At 37.2% G+C, this 15583-nt stretch overlaps 1 protein-coding gene across 1 annotated transcript in view; it reads right to left on the bottom strand.

Moving 5' to 3' along the window:
• Positions 1-15583, bottom strand: part of LOC138984217 (cadherin-12-like) — a 249080-nt gene that overhangs the window by 153254 nt on the left and 80243 nt on the right. The window lies entirely within an intron of this gene.

The following is a 15583-nucleotide window of genomic DNA, read 5'->3' as shown; positions in this document are numbered from 1 at the left end:
GTCATGGAAAGATAATCCTAGACATATGAAAGACCAGAAAACTTAAGTCAAGAAAGAGAAAATTCTGAAGTTTTCTTTTTTTATTTTAAAGCAACTACTGGAAAAGTTGACATCATTGGAGCTTCAGGCCCAATAATGACATTTTTCTTTTTGTAAGTTTCAATAGAAGAGTAGAGATGGACCTTTGAAAGCAAGAGATGGGATGAATTATGTATATACAAGCAATAAATGTCAATCATCATTTAAAGAAATTTGCACAGAATAAGCAAAGTAGGATAAGAGCTTGAAAGTAAAGCTTTTATGTATTTTCAGTTTTTTTTTTTTTTTTCCTTTATCAGAGGGGGAACTATTTAGACTCAAAAACCTGAGTATAAAAAGAAAGAGAAGGATTGATTATAAGACCTGAATTATAATCCCAGATTCTACCAAACACCTCTGAGGCTTAGTAGATTCATGTGAATATAAAATAAGCAATATGATGTTCTTTAGTTATAAAAAAATAAAAATAAAATAAGCAATATGTTTAGCTCTAAATATTTTATTTATTTATTTTTCAAATTAATTCATTTATCTGGGGGCTGTGCTGGGTCTTCGTCGCCGTGTGAACTTTCCTCCGGTTGTGATGAGTGGGGTCGACTCTTTAGTTGCAGTGCACAAGCTTCTCCCTGAAGTGGCTTCTCTTCTTGTGGAGCATACTGTCTAGAGCACAGGCTCAGTAGTTGTGAGCCTGCTCATGGGTCTGGTTTAGGCACACAGGTTTAGTTGTTCCATGGCATGTGGGATCTTCCTGGCTCAGGGATCGAACCTTTGTCTCCTACACTGGCAGGTAGAATCATAACCACAGCCACCGGGAAAGTCCAGCTCTAAACATTTTAAATTAATGTATAAGAGGTTTCAAAAATAATTTACTGAGGTATAATTCATATAAAATTTTAATTATATATTTTTATGAGTTTTGACAACTGCATCCTTCCTGGTAACTGCCTCCACAATAAAGACATAGAACTTTCCCACCACCCAAAGTCATCTGACCCTCCTCATCCCAGCCCCTGACTACAGGCAACCATCGACCTAGATTCTGTCACTATGGATAAGACTGGTCTTTCTTATGTCACTATGGATAAGACTGGTATTTCTTTAATTTTATATAAATAGTATAAGCATGTATTAATTTTTTCTTGTTTCTTTACCTCAGCATATTTTTTTTTGAAATTTATCTATTTAATTGAGCATGTAAGTCACTACTCTTGATTACTACTGAGTATATTTCATTGTGCATGTGAGCGTACATGCTAAGTCACTTCAATTGTGTCTGACTCTTTGCAACCCCATGGACTGTAGCCTGCCAGTCATGGGATTCTCCAGGCAAGAATAACAGAGTGGGTTGCCATTCCCTCTTCCAGGGATCCTCCCAACCCAGGGATCAAACCCACACTTCTTAAGTCTACTGCATTGACAAGCAGGTTCTTTACCACTAGCACCACCTCAGAAGTCTTATATTTCATTGTAAAAATATTTAATTTATCTATTTTATCCAATTTATTGGATATTTATTGGATAAGTGAATTTATCTATTCACTTGTTGATAGACACTTGGCAGGTTTATAGATTTGGGGTAATATTAATAAATCTTTGTGCACATATATGTTTAACCGAGAGAACTTATACAAAAATTAAAAAAAATCACTATCACAGAAAACTGGGAAGGCAGGCATGAGGAGTCCAGCATCCTCCACTGTGTGAAGATGCGATATTAGTTTTCCAATTTATGAGACACCACTATCATAGTTACAACATATTTCTTCACCAATTAGTCATGTGCACAGGTTATGCATACACTTAATCGTGTGGTCCTAATTGTTCAGTATGTGTGTGTGCTCCGTTGTGTCCAATTCTTTTGCGACATCATGGATTGCAGCCTGCCAAGCTCCTCTGTCCATGGAATTTTCCAGGCAAAAATAGTGGAGTGTGCAGCCATTTCCTACTCCAGTGGATCTTCCTTATCCAGGGGTTGAACCCATGTCACTTACATCTCCTGCATCGGTAAGTGGATTCTTTACCACTGAACCACCTGGGAAACCTCCTAACTGACCTATTTTGAGTCAATAAGACATGGAAAAGGATGGGACTGGCTTTAGCATCAGCTACTAGCATCAGTGGTCTAGCCCCCAACATGCCAGTCTCAAATGATCATAGAGTTCTAGAACTGGAGTGGCTGAATTTCTCTCCTGAATGATCAAGCGGCTCCTCTCTTCCAGGTCACCTGCTTCTTGGTGAGAGAGAAAGATCCTGAGCCTGGCTCTTCTCTCTCATCCATGCACACACTTTGAATAGCCAAATTTCATTAGTAAAGAATTATTTCCATGACAGCATGTGGGAGTATTTTTCCATCTGTTTTCATGTAAATCAAAGAGACAGTCTCAGATATTCTAGACCCAAGGAAAAAGAAATTCATGTACTGATTCCTCTCGATTTATAGAAATATTTGTTGGATGGAGTCCTGCTTTAGAATTAGATCTGGCCCTATATAAAGAAATACCACAATCTCAGGTCCTTTGCTGGTTCTCTACTAGTTGAGAAGTTCCTGAATTATTTTGAAAGGCACTGTAAACTTCCCCCTTTCTCTTAAGCCTCCGTGGACATTATTACGAGGCAAAAAGTGATGGAAAGAAGAATTTAAGCTCTTCTTTACTGTGGAGAGCCTGAAAAATCTGTAAAGGGTATTCTGTCTTAAAGAACTCTTTTCCTTACACTACTGTTTTAATCAACCTATCTAGATAGATGATAGATGGTAGATTAGACAGGTGGATGATAGATGGATGATAGATATAGATAATAGATGGATAGATAAATAGACAGATACACACATACCGAAGGCTTTGATTGGGAGTGTTTTGCTGAGATGAAGCCCCTACTCAAGGTGCCCAAGAATTCTGGTTGGAATAAGGGAATGATGAAGAGAAGGCTTTTGGAGAGAGAAGATTAACTTCTCTGAAGTGGAAGAGAGATCAAAGAGAGCCTGAGGGGCAGACTTCCAAACAGGGAGCTAAGCCTAAGAACAAGGGTACAGCCATCCGCTCACTTTAGTGTTGTGTTTATACGGCTTTTCTTTTCCAGAAGACACCTGGAACCATTATACTGCTGCTGCTGCTGCTGCTAAGTTGCTTCAGTCGTGTCCGACTCTGTGCGACCCCATAGACAACAGCCCTTCAGGCTCCCCCTGTCCCTGGAATTCTCCAGGCAAGAACACTGGAGTGGGGTGCCATTTCCTTCTCCAATGCATGAAAGTGAAAAGTGAAAGTGAAGTCGTTCAGTTGTATTGGACTCTTCGCGACCCCATGGACTGCAGCACACTAGGCTCTTCCGTCCATAGGACTCTCCAGGCAAGAACACTGGAGTGGGGTGCCATTGCCTTCTCCATTATACTAAGCATCCACAATTTCAAGTTGTTGCTGGTTTGGGATTCTAAATTTTCCTTTAGTTAATCTTAGACTTCAGTGACACCTAATATATAGCAGCCTTGTTCAAGGGGTTTTGTATATAAGTAAGGAAGGAAAACAAATAGCAAACTCATTGAGGACCATGGGAGGGAGGCAGTACACTAGTTGTTTAAGGCAAATAACAATGTGGAAGTTCCAGGCTATTACCAGGTCAAATGAAAGTGGTAATAAGATATAAGGAAAATGAAAAAGTATGCCTGATGCAGGAGAAACTTTTTTTTCCTCCAATCATTTTAAGAGAAGGAGACCATTGAAGAAGAGGAAGAGTGGCAGGTGATTAGGTTGTATATAGTGTTCATCCATCTTGGCTATGCAACTCAGATCCAGCACCCCTCCTAGCTGCTAACTACACCAAGTGTCACAGAGTTACCACCGCCTATGGCAATGTTCCCTGCTTTACTCAGGGGCTTTATCTTCAATTATTGCAAATTCCATTTGCAAAACAAATATTCTTTCCAGAATGTGTTTTATGCCATTTTAGATATTGATAAAATTCTGAAAGAACTTTATTCATTTAAATACTTTGATAATCATCCCAAATACACAAACTGAAATTTAACATACAGAGTAAGAGTGGACAATACATGATATAAAGTCATTTTGTGCATTCATGACAAATAAATACCATGTATTTTGCTATTTAATAGTTCTAAAGAATTTCTTTATTTTAACTAGTTTCTTATAACTGGAAGAGGGTATCAGGATTTTCAAAAGAACCTCATTGAGTATCTTTGATCACTTAACCTTTGGGCAAGTTTGTCTCTGAGAGTATGTTTTTAGTCAGTCATTGGAAAGCAATCATTAGTGAATTCCCATATCCATCCATCAATTTCAAGTTGAAGCTCACACATTGCCCTAAATCCAACTCAGAAATTTATGGGAAAATTGTATCACTTCTGACATTTTAGAAACTAGTTAAGACAGATTGAAGCCTACAAAGGCAGAGGAGATAAAATACAGAATTTTATCCATAAGTCAATCCAAATTAAGTATTTTTAGTAACAAATTTTAATCTAGTTCTCAACTAGATTGTGGACTTTTAACTTCTAAACTCTAAATAAAATCATATGGTATAAATTTCAGCATCAGAACAAGGACAATTTTTGCACATGAATTTACTTACAATTACTCCTAAACTCAAAAGACGTAGTTTAATTTGAATAAATAAAAGAAATAAATTGTTTGTGTTATTTGGGCTTGTCTTAGTCCATCTGGCTTGCTTTAACAAAACACCAGAGATTAGGTGGCTAAACCAATACACTTTGATTTCTCATAGTTCTGGAGGTTGAGCAGTCTGAAATCAAGACACCACCAGATTCAGTAATCCATGAGGACAGCTTAGGAGTTCACAGAGCAGTTCACTCAGTGTCCTCACGTGGGACCAGAGAGATCTCTCATGTCTCTTCTTATTGCGGCACTAACACCGTTCATGAGGACTCTACCCTGATGACCTAATAACCTCCCAAATGCCCGCTTCTAAATGTCATCATATTGAGAATTTGAATTCCAACATATGACTTTGGAGGAGACATAACATTCAGTCCATAGCAGGATTTATATCTGAATATTTACACACAAACAGAACAAAACCTATACCTCTGTCAAGAATAAAATCAAGTAAAATAAAGCATGCCAGCCTCCTTCATCAAATAAATTAATTTAGTAAAACAATATTGTTAATTTTCTAACTAGATAATTTCTTTTGGTTTTCAGACAGATTTGAAATGGAAAAAATCTTTAAAGATAAAGAACAATTGCTTCTTGGATAGTCAATGCAACAGTGTGACAGTTTACACAGAGAAAACCAAGAACGAACAATCATAAAAATAATTATATAGATTGCTATTATCTAAGGTCCTTACATCAGATAATGTTTCTTCACATTGTCAGAGTCTGTACTTATTTCTCCACCAATTCACAGAGCTGGTATGACCATTGTAACCTTGTGGCACCTTCACATTCCATAAATGGAAAGATGACAGAATTCCACACATCACTTCTCACAGGCAGAGAAAGCAGGATGTCCAGATGCACTGCTTTGGGTGAAGAGCAAGGCTAAAAATGCTGACCTCGTGTAAACATGACTAATAGTCAATGGCATGAGCTTCACTGGACAGGGTTTATTCAGAGGACCATCCAGCACTTTCTTTTTGTAATAAAATATTTTCTAGGACGGGGGTGTGAAGTTGGGACACCCATCAGAAGAGCTGAGAAGGGGAGTGTGATAGGAACATGTGTCACTGCTGGAAAATGAGTGAGCTGTGACATTGAGTGGGCTGTGATATTGACTGAAATAGATTCACTCAGGGAGACAAGTTAGGTATATCTTTGATCTTTTTTTTATAAGCAGCTGGATAGAAAAAAAAAATTAAGCAGCAGGAAAGGAGGGATGGGATAAAAGAAAGTGTCTTTTCACCCTTTTTATTCTTATGATGTCCTGATTCTTCAGCCTAGAGCTTTAAATATTTGTGTAACTACTTTCTTGGGGAACTGTCATCTCATAGTCATTTTGTATGTATTGAGCTCCTAAAGCTATGGATGCTTTATAAAGCTACAATGTAAATTTATTTCTCTCCAATATCCCTGTCACTTTCCCTGTCTCCACATAAAAAGCAAGAGATGTAACATTTCATTATTAATTACAGCAACAGCAAGCTGGCTGTCAGGAAGTCAAACCCTGACACACTTTCCCCACCAAGCTGCTGAGCTTTCAGCCATTTACTCATTAAGCTTATGATGATGATGGAGTTTTTAAAACCTGCTATTTGTAATGGACAGTAGGCCTTAAAAATCTGTCATAAATTGCTCAATTGAGGAAATCAAGTGGCAAAGAGAGCGATCCAGACTAAGAGCAAACAAATTGCACCATAAAGGGAAGCTGGGTCTTTAACTGAGCTTTCATTTTTACAAAGAATGTGAGGGCGACCCTGCAACCGTGAATGCTGTGGGATTGTTTAACTGAGAGCAGTTATTCACAGTAAAGAGGCTGAACATACAGGGGAAAAAGAAATTTCAAACCAAACCAAGAAAAAGGACTGAAAGCACTTTGGGGTGCATTTGTTTTTTAAACAAGTTATTGGTGAGTGAAATGACTAAATCAATTTTTAATGTTCATTTTCCTTAACATTTTAATAACAGACTGCATAAGATAAAAGTGGATTTCAAGGTGACCACAAATCAAGTTAAAGACCTAAGCATACAAAGGAATATACTCTCCCATCTAGTGAGAGGTTTAAAGAAAGGCGCATCAATTTGGATATTTTTCATTCATTCATTCAAGATACATTCATCTGTACCTATTATATGGCCCAGCTTTTTATCTAAGCACTTCAGAATCAAGGATGAACTAAACAGAAAAGTATCTTCTGCTGAAGGAGGGAGATAGCAAAAAAAAAAAACAAAAACAAAAAAAACACAAAAAAACAAAACACCTGCATAATACATGATATCTTAAATGGCGTATTTGAAAAGAATAAAGACATGAAAAAATAGGAAGAGCAAAGGCAGGTAAAAAGGGACTGGGAGGGCAGGTGTGGTGGTTTAAGAGGAGGATACAAGCTTAAGTAGGAGGTAAATTCTGAGAATCCCATTCGGGAGGTGGTGATAGGGACACTTGAAGAAAGAATAACGTTCCAGGTAGATTGATCAAAGGATTGAGTTTACTGGGGAAAGCAAAATTTCAGTTTTATTCAGTAGAAGCTCTTGTAAACCAGGAGAGCACAGGAGAGTGGCTAGCTGTGTGGTGTCCCCATATGAAACAGCTCTTTCTAATATGGATCAGGCTCACTAATCATGCAACCCTACAATAATTAGAGCCCCTAAACATCTTTTAGAAGTCTGTATTTGGCACCAAAATATCATTACAAAGAACAACTTGTGTATGTCTATTTGTCCACATGATTGTGTCAATCTATTACATACATATAATGCTATATAAAAAGTAAATATTCCCATTGATGATATAACTTCTGCTTTACTCATATAAAGAGAAATGTTTCTACCATATTAATGAATTATTTTGAGTTTTAAATCCCAGGTAGACACTTTACTCATTGAAAAGACCCTGATCCTGGGAAAGATTGAAGGCAGGAGGAAAAGGTGATGGCAGAGAATGAGATGGTTGGAAGGAATCACCAACTCAATAGACATGAGTTTAAGCAAACTCTGGGAAGGACAGAGAAGTCTGACGTGCTGCAGTTCATGGGGACACAAAGAGTCGGACATGACTGAGCAACTGAACTGACTGAGCCACTTTACTTGGATAATACTTCTATGGAGTTGGAGAGGAAAAAAATATATGTATACTTCAGTGAAAGAGTCATAGAAAAGATAAAAATTGGAGACAGTCTGCTATAGTATTAGAAGTGGTATCATTTAGGACCTGAAATCTTATTTAGGCAAAAATAAATGATTCTGGAGTTGTATGTTGTTGCTGTTCAGTCACTAAGTTGTGTCTGACTCTTTGCGACCCCTAGACTGTAGCCCACCAGGCTCCTCTGTCCATAGGATTTCCCGGGTAAGAATACTGGGTGGGTTGCCATTTCCTACTCCAGGGGATCTTCCTGACCCAGGGATCTAACTGGTATCTCCTGCATTGGCAGGCAGACTATTTTACCACAGAGCCACAAGGGAAGCTCCTGGAATTGTAGACCAGAGAACAAGAAATGATCAGTAGCAAACAGCCAAATATGAGCTGAAGCCAATAAAGAAAAGAAAAAAAAAATGGGGGGGGGAATTAAAGAATCTTTCTAAAATCTAAGGACTTGTTAGTCTTAATTGAGAACATCACTGTATGAAACTCTCTTTAACCCAAACTTCCAGTATTATTTGCAAAGACATTTGTTATTTCTAAGAGCCTCATAGAACTCAGTACTCGCTTTGTAACTTGTCTAAGTAATCATGACAGCAAACACATATTGTATAAAATACAGGCTTTACTTTTATATTTTGTTTGTAACTGACATTCATGTTTTAATAAGTTCTAAGTAGGCCAGTGTACCAGTTGCCTGTGCAAGTTATATTAGACCAGACAGCAAAACATTTATATAATTGATATCATTCTGAACCTTTACATGGTTTTTTTGCAATTCCTTGGACTGATATCCATTTGTGTTCTCTCTGTCTTTTCTGTCTGTCCTTCTCTCCCCACAGTGACAAGCTTGGTGTGGCTTTAGGACATTTACTAAATATACTCCTGGGTATTTCTCAGTGATTATCAACGATTAGATTCAATGACTATTAGCCTTTATTACAAGTTCCCCTTAACATTTGTACTTTTAATTGTGGGAAATAACCATGCACTCTCCTAAACATGTGTTCCCCTCAATCTGTCCCATCAATTTCTCAGGAGTAATTGGTACAATTAAATCTTCACCTAACTCTTCTCCTTCCATTGTACTTGGAATAGCATCTATTTTTAACGTAAGGACTATTCTTGTGCTGTTCTTTTATTTTGGTAATTTATGGAGAACTCATTGCCCAAAACAGGCACATGGGCACTATAAATAAAGCAGTCTGATAACTGCTTAAACAAAACTGGGCTCCATAGACAGGCAATGAGCTCTCATTAAGGTGAGGCTAGAGATGAGTTTGCAATTCCTCTGAATAATCTTTTTTTAAATTTCTCTTTATACACTACTGTGCATTCCATAAATTATAATCTTGAAAGATACCAGAACTTTGTTTAACCAAAGAAAAAAATAAACATGTATTTGAGTTATATCTTATTAAGCTGCACATTTAAATACATAAAAAAGTTATGAATGTGAATTGGAAAGATTATTCAGATAGAAGCAATGAAATTTTCATTGTAGAACTAGAGATATTTCAGATTTTAAACATTTGCTCCTGTGATTTTTTTTTTTTTTTTTTTTTTTTATTTAAATTCAACTTAATCTTCCTTGTCCTTTAAAACTAAAAATAGCATTTGTGGTCTTTTATTATTTTCATGCACAATTTAAACAAAATAATTTAGTGTTTTATCTTGACTTAGGTATTGTAAAATTTAGGTGCTAAAGATTACTCGCTTATAAAATGGTCTAAGTACTTCATCTGCAGTGTGAACATTTTGAAAATATGAAGAAAAAATGAAAGCTTTATTACATTTAATTTTATAATATAAAATATAGGAAGATTGAAAACAATTATATTTACAAACCAGTTCTATACTTAAAAGTGGATGTATTTAAATGGGTTTTATGTTGCTGCTGTTGTTGTTAGAGAAAATTTTAGTTGCTGTTTTTTCCCCTTAAAAAGTGCTCCTAAAGTGGCTATACTACTGTCTAAAAAAAGAAAAAAAAAATAAACTTGGGCAAATCAAACAAAATGAAAATAAATGTATCAAAAAATCTTTTATTTTATTGTCTTTGAGCTCAATGGAAGCTTAATGGAAATTTAAGTTAATTTGATTATTAACACATCAAATGCATGTTTGAATATGAATAAGATCCAACAGATTTTTAAGCTATTTCCACAAGGTCTTAATTCTACCATTTTTGCAGACAGAAGCCATAATTTAATATTGTGTTTCACTGTCAATTTTTGACGTGAAAATCCCATCTTTTTATTTTCTGTTAGGATGCATCTAAGTACATGGGGAGGCTAGATATACATGGAAATCCTATCGATTAACAAATATTTTTCCTCTTTAATGTCGCTCATAACCTGAAATCCTATAGAAAAAATATTCCAGTAACCAGATATTGTTTAAACATATTTCTTCTAATAATTTAAAATTTTGGTGAAATTCGAAATCATCTTGTTTTCCCCCTTAATACTACTTCTATTTTAAAAAAAGACCAGTAATAATAATTCTGGAAGATTAAGAACACTGGGGTTTATTAATTCCATTCTTTGATTTAGTTATCAAAGTTATCTTCAAGTTAACTGAAAAAATCCTGTTTTTACCGGCTAATATTTGCTCCTTTGTAGATGAATATTCACAGTAGAAAGCCACCAATCAATTGGCAAAATTAGCATAGTTAGTTAAGAAAAGCCTGTGTGTTTAAGTTGTAGGAGGTTTGCAGGAAGCATGCGTGTTGGCAGAGCTGCGTGATAAGGCATCTGCAATAACTGACTACATTATGTTTCCATTTAGCTGGTGTCATCACTCTGTCACTTTCATCCATTCCATAATTTACACGAAAAGAAAGCAAACCACAACAACTCTTTAAATTCTGGAAATGTATGGTAAACTGTCAGCTTCCCTTCTATGAAGTTGTTTTTCTCTGGATTTTACTTGGCACACAATTTCTCAGTAGATGTAGCCTTCCTTCCCAAGCAAAGGAAATCCCATTGATCAATGGGGATTGTGGTGCTTATCAACATCAAAATGGAGACAGCTTAATTCCTTAGATTAGCATTTGGCTCAACCTGGCCGGCCAGGGTTTTCTGAGAAATTACTATTAATATATTTCAAAATATCCAATTTCTTTATCTTCCTCCTACCAGCTCAAAATGTAAGCCAAGCCATGTGGCTGCATCTTAATCACGTTTAAGCTTGAGAGCCATCCGTTGCAAGTTTGTCTCAGTTCATAGATATGAGAGATTGTAATATTTTAACATTTCCTACTGCCAAGTTGCTAAGCAATAAAACTATCTTGGCACTTCCCTGCCAGTTCATCATGAAGAACTACTTTAGCTTTGCTCAGTCTCTTGATGAAACAAATGAAAGGCAGCTGGACCAAGTGAGCTCTCAGAAACATGTTGCCAAACAAATTCCTGAAATGTTCACCCCTTTCCATGGTTAACTGGGTGGAGGCAGAGAAATCCTACATGTGGAGCAGCATAGAAAATCAATCTTAAATATTAGTGATTAAAATTATACAAATATTAGTTCATAATTATAGAATTACGTCCTTATCTCACATTACCTTTATCCAAGGTAAACATGGGTGAGATCATTTCTCAGCTAAAGATATATTTTGCATACTCTAGCATAATCGTCAAATGATGTATATTAGATTGAATGCATATGATGAAGCTAGGGACTGTCCCCCTAGCAAGCATCATGACACACAGTTCTTTAACAAAACTTATACTTGTTTCTGCTGACTTCTCTCCTATGAAACTGTGATCTCCATGAGAGCAGGACAGAGTGCCAGACATTTATTCTTTAATTGAATGAATGTATATTGAACATATAGTATGGTAAAACCATGTGCTGGATGCTAAGGATAAAGTGATGTGTTTTGTTTTTTTTAATTGGAGGATAATTGTTTTACAATGTTGTGTTGGCTTCTGCTGTACAACAATGAGAATCAGCCCTAATTATATATATCCCTTATCTCTGAAGTCTCCCACCCCTTTCTCACATTCCATCTCTCTAGGTCATCGGAGAGCTCTAGGCTGGGCTCCCTGTATTATATAGCAGCTTCCCACTAGTTATCTATTTTACACAGGATAGTATACATATGTCAAGGCTACTTTCTCAATTCATCCTACCTTCTCCTTTCTTCACTGTGTCCACAAGTGAAGGACATAGACATACTCTATGTTTGCACCTCCATTTCTGTTTCAATGGCATGATTCTGTCTTTCTCACCAACCTTACTTTTGAAACAGGCATGAAAACACAATTACCTTGATTATTACTTAACAGAATGGTGGTATAATCTATGAAGGGAAAGTACATGGCGTCCCTGTGAGTATAAGGAGCAAGTTGCTGCTGCTGCTGCTAAGTCGCTTCAGTCGTGTCCGACTCTGTGCAACCCCATAGAGGGCAGCTCACCGGGATCCCCCATCCCTGGGATTCTCCAGGCAAGAATACTGGAGTGGGTTGCCATTTCCTTCTCCAATGCATGAAAAAAAGTGAAAGTGAAGTCGTTCAGTCGTGTCCGACTCTTTGCGACCCCATGGACTGCAGCCTACCAGGCTCCTCTGTCCATGGGATTTTCCAGGCAACAGTACTGGAGTAGGGTGCCATTGCCTTCTCCAAGGAGCAAGTTAGTCTGCTGAGAAAGGATGGTGTTTAGGGAGAGGCCCTGTAAGAAGTCACATTAATTGAGACTTAAAAGTAAACGGGATGTCGTCAAGAGAAGAGAAGGTCTTTAGCTTCTTAGTGGAACTGGAAGTGTATGGAGTAAAGAGGTTAGTGAGCACAAGGTAATGGGCACATATTATAGATGAGAGGTAGACTAAGGACAAACTGGTCAGCAAGGTTTTTATATTGTTAAATATTGTGATCTTTTCCCTAGAACTTTCGTGAAGCCATCAAGCAGTATTAAGCAGGTCAGTAAAATAAGTAGTTCTGCAACTGGAAGGTGGAGAAGGCAATGGCACCCCACTCCAGTACTCTTGCCTGGAAAATCCCATGGACGGAGGAGCCTGGTAGGCTGTAGTCCATGGGGTCGCTGAGAGTCAGACACGACTGAGCGACTTCATTTTCACTTTTCACTTCCACGCACTGAAGAAAGAAATGGCAACCCACTCCAGTGTTCTTGCCTGGAGGATCCCAGGGACAGGGGAGCCTGGTGGGCTGCCATCTATGGAGTCGCACAGAGTTGGACACGACTGAAGCGACTTAGCAGCAGCAGCAGCAACTGGAAGGTATATAATGGTGGGGGGTGGCCAAGAGGGTGAACAAAAAGAGAATAGAATTGAAAATATTTGCAGTTAGAAATGGGAGAACATGGTGATTAATTGAATGTTAAAGGCTGTGTCAGGGAAGATAAAGATAAAAATAATCATAAAAATAATAGCTAACATTTATACAACACTTGTTGGTACCAGTTATTGTTGTTTAGTCACTAACTCAGGTCTGACTCTTTGCAACCCCAAGAACAGCAGCATGCCAGGCTTCCCTGGCATCTCCCAGAGTTTGCTCAAACTCACGTCCATTGAATCAATGATGCTATCCAACCATCTCATCCTCTGTTGCCCCCTTCTCCTCTTGCCCTCAATCTTTCCCAGTATCACAGTCTTTTCAGTGAGTCAACTCTTTCCATTAAGCAGCCAAATTATTGGAGCTTCAGCATCGGTTATTCCAATGGATACTCAGGGTTGATTTCCTTTCAGATTGACTAGTTTGATATTCCTGCTGTCCAAGTGACTCTCGAGAGTCGTCTCCATCACCACAATTCAAAAGCATCAATTTTTCACTTTCTTTACATCCAGCTCTCACATTGGTACCTGGCTATTGGAAAAACCATAGTTTTAACTATATGGAACTTTGTCAGCAAAGTGATGTCTCTGTTTTTTTTAATACACTGTCTAGGTTTGTCATAGCTTTCCTTCCAAGGAACAATTATCTTTTAATTTCATGGCTGCTGTCACCATCCACAGTGATTTTGGAGCCCAAGAAAAGAAAATCTATCACTACTTCCTCTTTTCCCCCATCTATTTGGCATGAAGTGATGGGACTGGATGCTGTGATCTCAGTTTTTTGAATACTATTTTAAGTCAGCTTTTTCACTCTGCTCTTTCACTTCATCAAGAGGCTCTTTAGTTCTTCACTTTCTGTCATTGTAGAGGTATCATCTATATATCTGAGGCTGTTAATATATCTCTTGGCAATCTTGATTCCAGTTTGTGCTATAGCCAGCCTGACATTTCACGTGATTCCAATTTATCAGTTCATTTACTCTCCACAATACCATATGAGGTGGTGTTGCCATTATGCTAATATCATGTGTGAGTGAGTATAGACATATTAAATTGCTTTCCCAAAGAAATACAGCCATATAAATGAGCTGGTTTTCAAAGTCTAGTGGTTTGGCTCCAGAATCTATCACATAAATATTATTTACAGGCTTATAGAATGAGAAACCTCGGGAATAGTGGTACCCTGAACTGAAGCAGAGAATACTGGAGGAGTAAATCTGGGTTACGTGTAAGACGTGAGTTTGGGACAAGATGTGCCTTGAGATGCACAAGTGGAGATGCTAGGTCTGACATTCTCATGCTGAATGTGACCAGGGTATACCATTTTGGGACTTAACAAAATATAGATGATAACTAAAGCCACGAGATAAATGAGATTACCCAGGCTTATACTATACAGTAGGAGAATAGAAAGTCTCTGCTGAGTAGAGGAATGGGGGGCTGGCATACAACGCTGAGAAGGAATTGCTGAGTAGTAAAAAAAAAAAAAAGCAATAGGAAAAAGCTGTCACAAGTACCAAAGAAAGACCTTCATCCAAAAAGGACAGTAAACTGCTACATTCCAGGTTCTCAGACATTTATTGACTTATTGATTGTTCATTAGACCACACTTTAACATCCACATAGTTTTACTTAGAGTGTCCTCAGGTTACTTCTATTCACAAATCAATCTATGATTGTGATCTATGAAAGATTAGCCCTTTTATCCACTTTAGTCAGAGTGAAATTTTAGGAAATTATTTTTTTCTAGAGCCATAATCAGGTTCAATCCTTGCATCAGGAAGATCCCCTGGAAGAGGAAATGGCAACCCACTCCAGTATTCTTGCCTGGAGAATCCCATGGACAGAGGAGCCTGGTGGGCTACAGTTCATGGGTTTGCAAAGTCAGGCATGACTGAGTGACTTAGCACAGAACTATAATATGTTTCTTTTTTCTCCATCCAATAAGTGGTCCAGACATATAATTAATTTCTAAGATCTAAAAAAAAAAACAAAACAGTACATCTTGAAAATCATATGTATTGGTTAAAGTCCAATTCATTTTCAGAAAATGAGTAGATTTGGGTTAATCTAATCCAGCTAGTATGTAAACGGTTTTTTTTGATATATATTACTGCCAATTTGCACCATTTAACTACTGTAACATCATTACAACAATTTTCATACAAGTACAATGAAGGCACACAGATACACACACTTTCAAATATTTTTGTCCTCATGGTCAATGTCTCATGGTCAAAATTTAATTAAGATTTTTTTGCACTAAGGTAAAATAAAAAAAAAATAGAATTTAGATTGAATTATATTTCATGTATTATAAAGAAGCATCTGACCTATATCCAATGTTAACCAAGTGCAAAGGTCTGTTTAGTTTAATTAATAAGAATTACATAAAAGTTTCTCCCCAACTCCCAACCTCATCATAAAGGAAATGTGGTAGTCTGTCAAATCTTAGTGGTATCAGTGATCTGAAATCAGTTATGC

The sequence above is a fragment of the Bos mutus genome, chromosome 20 (assembly GCF_027580195.1).
Source record: "Bos mutus isolate GX-2022 chromosome 20, NWIPB_WYAK_1.1, whole genome shotgun sequence".
Classification (NCBI taxonomy): domain Eukaryota; kingdom Metazoa; phylum Chordata; class Mammalia; order Artiodactyla; family Bovidae; genus Bos; species Bos mutus.
This window is presented reverse-complemented; position numbering and strand designations above follow the sequence as displayed.